This window comes from Neovison vison, chromosome 3 (genome assembly GCF_020171115.1).
Source record: "Neovison vison isolate M4711 chromosome 3, ASM_NN_V1, whole genome shotgun sequence".
Taxonomy (NCBI): domain Eukaryota; kingdom Metazoa; phylum Chordata; class Mammalia; order Carnivora; family Mustelidae; genus Neogale; species Neogale vison.
This window is the reverse complement of record NC_058093.1, coordinates 62804987-62810986: the sequence shown is the minus strand read 5'-3', so window position 1 is coordinate 62810986 and position 6000 is coordinate 62804987. Positions and strand designations below refer to the sequence as shown.

The following is a 6000-nucleotide window of genomic DNA, read 5'->3' as shown; positions in this document are numbered from 1 at the left end:
AGTTCATACTAAAAATAATCTATTCATGTTTTTACTGTTTTAATATTTTAAACACAATGTAGCATTATGCTGGATAGTTATTAAAAATACCACATATTTGTGACTCTTCACTATGATACCAACACTATTCTCCTTTTAAATCAATAGCCTTTCAATTCTTTTAGTAGAAATTATTTCAATCTGTTTAGTCTTTGAGCCAAGCTCTCAATTCGACTTTGAGATCTGACTGGAGGCTCCAGTTTCCACATAAGGCAAAATTGTTTTTAAAGGCTAAGCCAGGCAGGCAATAAGTTTCAAGCTAAAGTTGCTAAGCTCTGGATAACCAACAGCTAAACAATTAACAAACTAAAATATTTAAAGTTAGATGTAGTGAATCTGAATAATTTAACTAGTTACATTATATGTTATAATTGATCTTGTGAATTAGGGTTTCTATCTTAGTTAAGTAATTCCCATTCCTTCATCCTTGTTTTCTATTAATTGCTATTCCTATATCCAGAGGATGTTTTTTGTATGACCATTATCTCTTCATGGAGTTTACATGAATCAGTGTGTAAAGGAACTTCATGATCACCTTGTACCAGTATTATATTTTGGGGAAGAGGAAATTTAAGCCCAAAAGTAGAGTAACTTGTAGGAGTGTAAGTTATTTTGCATAGTGCCTTTTGAAATATCAGTACATGATAACTGATATCATGATAACATGATAGCTGTTGTTATTAGATGCTTGTCCCTCAAATTCTTAGTCTATTACTCTTAGTTGCCTTAGATTATTTCTCCATATTATTTGGTAAAACCATTCTTTGAATTTGTATTCGGCCTAAGACATTATGCATAATGGTTTTTTCGTGGTACTTAGGCATCAACTTATTAATTTAACAAATATTTAATGAGTACTTACCAAGTGTTAGATACTGGTCTTGGCGTTAATTTAAATGTTAACAAATATTATTAAATAGTGAATATTATTTTAAATTTATATAAATAAGCTTTTGGGGGGGCTAGTTCTCTCTGTGTGTCTCTCTCCAGCCCTGTGTGTAGACAGATAAGTTTCTTCTTTCCTGTGCGAAATCTTCTTAATTTTCTATTTTAGCTGCCATTTCATGCCAAACATGCAGTATTGAAATAGGCTTGTTTCTGAGAAGCATGTCTAAACTAAGACTCCTGAGTTTTATTTTTATTTCATAAAGAAATACTAATTTCCCCTTTATAACACAAATACTTTATTTCGTAATCTCGGAATAGGATGATACTTCCAAAAACTCTTTAGCTCATTGGATTTAGGGCATTAAAGATTGTAACATAATACTTTTCTTCTGGGCCTGTAGCATTTTGATTTTACTGTTAAGTAAAAACTTTTATTAATTTTAAGACTTTGCTTTCAGAATGAAATGCTGGTAGGTATGCCAGACCCCAAAATACTGTTTTCCTTGTTTAAATTATCTGTCTCTATCGTAAAACTGGCAATTTTTAGCAACTTCTGATTCTTATATTTTGTCTGTTCTCTTTTCACCCTTCATGCACCATTTTGGTCCTATTTGCTTGCTCTCTTTTTGTAGTCTGTCCGAGCTCCTTTTTCCAGTTATTACTTGACTTTTCTTGTCTTGCTGCCAGTGCATCTCAGTCCTTGGATTCCAAATTGCTATTCTATATCCATTTGCTCTGTTCTGCTCTTGTCAACAAAAATTATTGTTCTTTGCCTGGTGGGACCTCAAAACTGATAATCTTTGGTTCCTGCCTCATTCAGAGATGGGTGACGCAAGACATGGGATACAGATTCTGTGGTTATACATTTAGGATTTCTCCCAAATTTCCCAAAGACTGAGACTCTAATCTCCATCTAGAGGCAAACAACAAAGAAAGCAGCAGAACCTCAAAAAAAGGAGGGGGTGGTAGGTGGATTTAGGTAGGTGGTATTTTCAGCTCTGGACCTAAGAACAAATATTATCAAGTTAGTATGGTTATACACGTAAGTAAGTCCTGAACTTTTTGCAGGGGAGGAGAGAGGGAAAGCTTAAAAGTCGTTTGTGGGTAATGATACTAAAATGTCACAAACAGGGGTGCCTGGGCGGCTCAGTGGATTAAGCCGCTGCCTTCGGTTCAGGTCATGATCTCAGGGTCCTGGGATCGAGTCCCGCATTGGGCACTCTGCTCTGTGGGGAGCTTGCTTCCTCCTCTCTCTCTCTGCCTGCCTGTCTGCCTACTTGTGATCTCTGTCTGTCAAATAAATAAATAAAATCTTAAAAAAAAAGTCACAAACACAAAAAAGGTTCCTTGATGCTTGCAAAAAAAAAATACAATACAAACAACCGAAATTTGAAAGCTGATACATAGGTGTGGCGCCCCAGGGGACACCTGGGTGGCTCAGTCAGTTAAGTGTCTGCCTTGGCTCAGGTCTTGACCTCAGAGTCCTGGGATGGAGCCCTGCAGCAGGCTCCCTTCAGCACAAGCCTGCTTGTCCCTCTCCCTCTGCCTTTCTCCTCCACTTGTGCTCTCTTTCTCTCAAATAAATAAATAAATAAATAAAATCTTTCTTTAAAAAAAGAAGAATATTATTGCAGATGCTAAAACCAATGTCAGACTAGCCAAGTTCTAAAGTTACACCTATTGATACTATACTAACCAGTATTTTCAAATTTTAATTTTAGGTGTCACATAACACTAATATACCAATAAAAAGAAACCATAAGTGTATGTGCCAAAATACAGGAGGAAGACCACAGCTAAACCTTATGGAAAAACCTACCATCATGTAATTAAGCATGCTACTAAAACATTTTTGGCTATTTTTCTATTTATATTTCTATATACATTGAAGATAGAGCCAATTAGTGAATGAGTTTATAGGAAGGTATAAAGGTCATTTTTAAGTCCTGATTTTGGGTGTGTCAGTGTTTGCCATAACAGAAGGAAGGCCAAAAAAAGGTTGTAAATATCATAAAAGGAAAAAATACTGTTGAAAAAAATCTGTCTTTAAAAACAGTGGCAAAACCCCTGTCTCCCTAGAGTCTGCATTGTCACCCTCCCAATGGATGGGGAGCTTTCAAGCAAATCTACAGTAGAAGGAAAACCTCTCCAGGAAGCCAGTGTCTTTCCAAACAAGGACAGCAGGTTTCATTCTATTGTCGCTGCTTTCTCTCTCGTCTGGGAATTGGTTTCCCTTCCGATAGCAACCCAGGAAGGGGTGGTGCGCCCCAAGTTAGCAGGGCTCTGCCAAATACCAGAGGCTCTTCTTTGGAAGAGAGAGGCTCCTCCTTTGGACGTGAGGCGCCCCTACCAGAGCGCGCGCTTACAGAAACGGAAACCACTAGCTGTGCCGAAGTGAGTCAAGTGATGAAATCAAGACTAGTACATGGGAAGGAAGCTCACCCAATAGCTCACGAACCTAACTGGTGACAGAAGCTGCTGAACCTTGCTCGAGGAAACCATACGAGCTAATAGTTGCAGCCGTCATGAGGTGGTTCTCGGGGGCACTGGGCCCCCCAGTCTCCGGGCAGCGCACTCCTTCATTTTGGAGAACCGCAGAGAAAGGCAGAAGTGTGTGAGGGAAATACAGACTTCTGGTTCCCCAAGGACCCAGACGGAGTTCTGGTTACAAGGCGACCACTGCCACCAGGTCAGTGCAGGACTCCTCAAATGTAGACGGGCGGAGGCGCGCCTCGCTTGGAAAACCAGCCTCCCTGTCCGCGGAGACAGAAGGGGTGCGGCGGCTGCGCTCCGCCGGGACGGCGCCCCTACCGAGCGCGCGGCGCGCTCGGTCCTCACCTGGAGCGCTCAGGTAGGGCTTGGGCGGGGCAGGAGGCTGGCGCGCAGGCGCGGGACGGGGGCCTCGCCCCTGCCGACGTCGCAGGCTGGAGCTCACCTGGGAGACTCCGAGAGGAAGCGGAGCCTGGGTTCGGCCTCTCCTGGCAACGTAGGAGGCCCAGCGGGAAGGCAGGAGGCGGCGGCGGCGGAGGAGGAGCTGGACTGAGCGGCAACTGTAGCGACAGCAACCAGAGGCGCCGCCGCCGCCACCACCTGCACCTGGCTCCCGGCCCAAGTCCAGCGCCCGCCCGGCGGCTGCTTCCCGCCGTCCTGCCGTGCCCACCCGCCAGGTAAGCGGGCGGGGCGGCGCTCGGACCAGGGGGAGGGAGGCCAGTAGACCCTGGGCAGCGTCGGAGGAGGCGGTAGGATGGACTCCGAGGTTCACGTGGTGGGGAAGGGGTACAGTCCCAGCGGCCGGTTGGAGGTGGTCTCGAGAGCAGTGTTTCAGTTGCCCCTCTCGAGACGCCGAGAGGGGCGCCCGAGGCCGGGGCAGGTGGCGCTCCGGGGGTAGCCCTGTCGCCCTGGCAGTCTCTGTAGGGAGGCCCCCGAAGAGCCGGACCCAGGCAGAAGTCCCGGTGGTCCGCAGCTTGACCCCGGGAGAATCTCAGAGGGGGGGGTCTCAGGGGCACGGTAGGCGCGAGACGGCCGCGTTTCCACGCGTGCTAACAGGTTGCTGGTCTCCTCTCGTTTCTGTGCCGGGGCCGCCGGGGGGGCTTGGGGGGGCGGGCAAGTCCGCGACGGGAAAGGGCATGGCTTTGCCAGGCAACTTTCCCAGCCGGACCCCAGACAGTCCTAGGCTGGAAACCGCGGCCGCCTGAGCCATTTAAATGGTTTCCGAGTGGTTTGGAAAGCGCTCTGTGGTCGGGACGCGCACATCCCTCTCTCTCTCTGTCTCCCTCTCCTTCTTTCTGGTCTCTACACTTTTCCGGGTGCACTCCCTAAACCAGAGCTGCGCCCACTTTCCGGTTTGATCGAGAAGAGTTATTTTCTTCGTGGCAGGAAGAAATCCAACTGCCACTCACCAACCGCACACCATCTCGTTAAAGGACCTGTTGACTTAACGACCTGTATATCGCGGCTCTGGTTTGCCCGTGGCATATGACTCAAAGGTTCAGAAAAAACTTTTGTTTCGGGATCCTGCCACGACTGAACCTGGGTGTGCCAGGCCCAAATTCCTTTCCTGCCCAATTAGGCTTCTGAAGCTTAAGAAATGAGGATGAAACTGGTCCTTACCTTAGCCTTTTATTCCCTTCTCTCTCAAAACTCATCAAAAACACTTCAAACTCATTCAAATAACTATTTCTGTTTTTAGAACCCCATAGAGTTGACTATTTTTCTGATTTTTAGAAAAATGTTATTAAGCCAATGTAACTTGCAATAAAGTTATACTACATAATGAAGACATTTACATTCAAATTCTGTTGTTAAAAGATAAGAAAGTTGCTGGGTTTTTTTTTTTTTTTGGTTTTATTAAGTTGCTGTATTTTTATTTGAGAATTTCTGGTTGTAAGAACATATGTTGTTTCTTTTACTGTATACATTTTCTTTGAGTCTGTGGCTAAAAGACATGAGGTTAAAGTCATACCCTACAATTAGAGTTTCTTTAAATTTAACTTTTGCTTTTAATACCCCAAGTTTAGCATACGTATTAGTTTAAACATTCTGACAGTTTATTTGTACCAAGCATCTTTCTTTTTATATTGCTTTAACTACAGCATTTTACATAAAGATTTCTAATAATAAATGGCAAGTCCATTGCCTACATTTGTTTACTGATATATTTGCTCATTTAAAAAATATTTTAAATTGCACATTTAACAAAATGTCTTAGGCAAATCCTATAGCTTATTATTGTTTTTATTAAATGTTTTGTTTAAATTCAATTTAATTAACATATATGGTATTATTAGTTTCAGAGATAGAGTTCAGTGATTCATCAGTCTTATATAACACCCAGTACTCATCACATCACGTGCCCTCCTTAATGCCCATCATCCAGTTACCCCACCCCCACCCCTCCAGCAACCCTCAGTTTGTTTTCCATAGTAAAGAAAAAACTTATGGTTTGCCTTCCTCTCTTGTTGTTTTTGTTTTATTTATTTTTATTTATTTATTTTTTAATGTGCAATTAAAGGTAAAAAGTCAACCACACAAACAGGGTGTAATTATTTTTTTAACATTTTTAAAAATGATTTT

General features: G+C 43.2%; 1 protein-coding gene across 1 annotated transcript in view; it reads left to right on the top strand.

The window, feature by feature from the left end:
• Positions 1-4025: 4025 nt before the first annotated feature.
• GALNT3 (polypeptide N-acetylgalactosaminyltransferase 3) overlaps positions 4026-6000 on the top strand; it is a 45236-nt gene continuing 43261 nt past the window's right edge. Inside the window, exon 1 of the mRNA XM_044242251.1 lies at positions 4026-4094. The gene's annotated coding sequence lies outside the window, so the exon portion shown is untranslated. The remainder of the gene's footprint in view (positions 4095-6000) is intronic.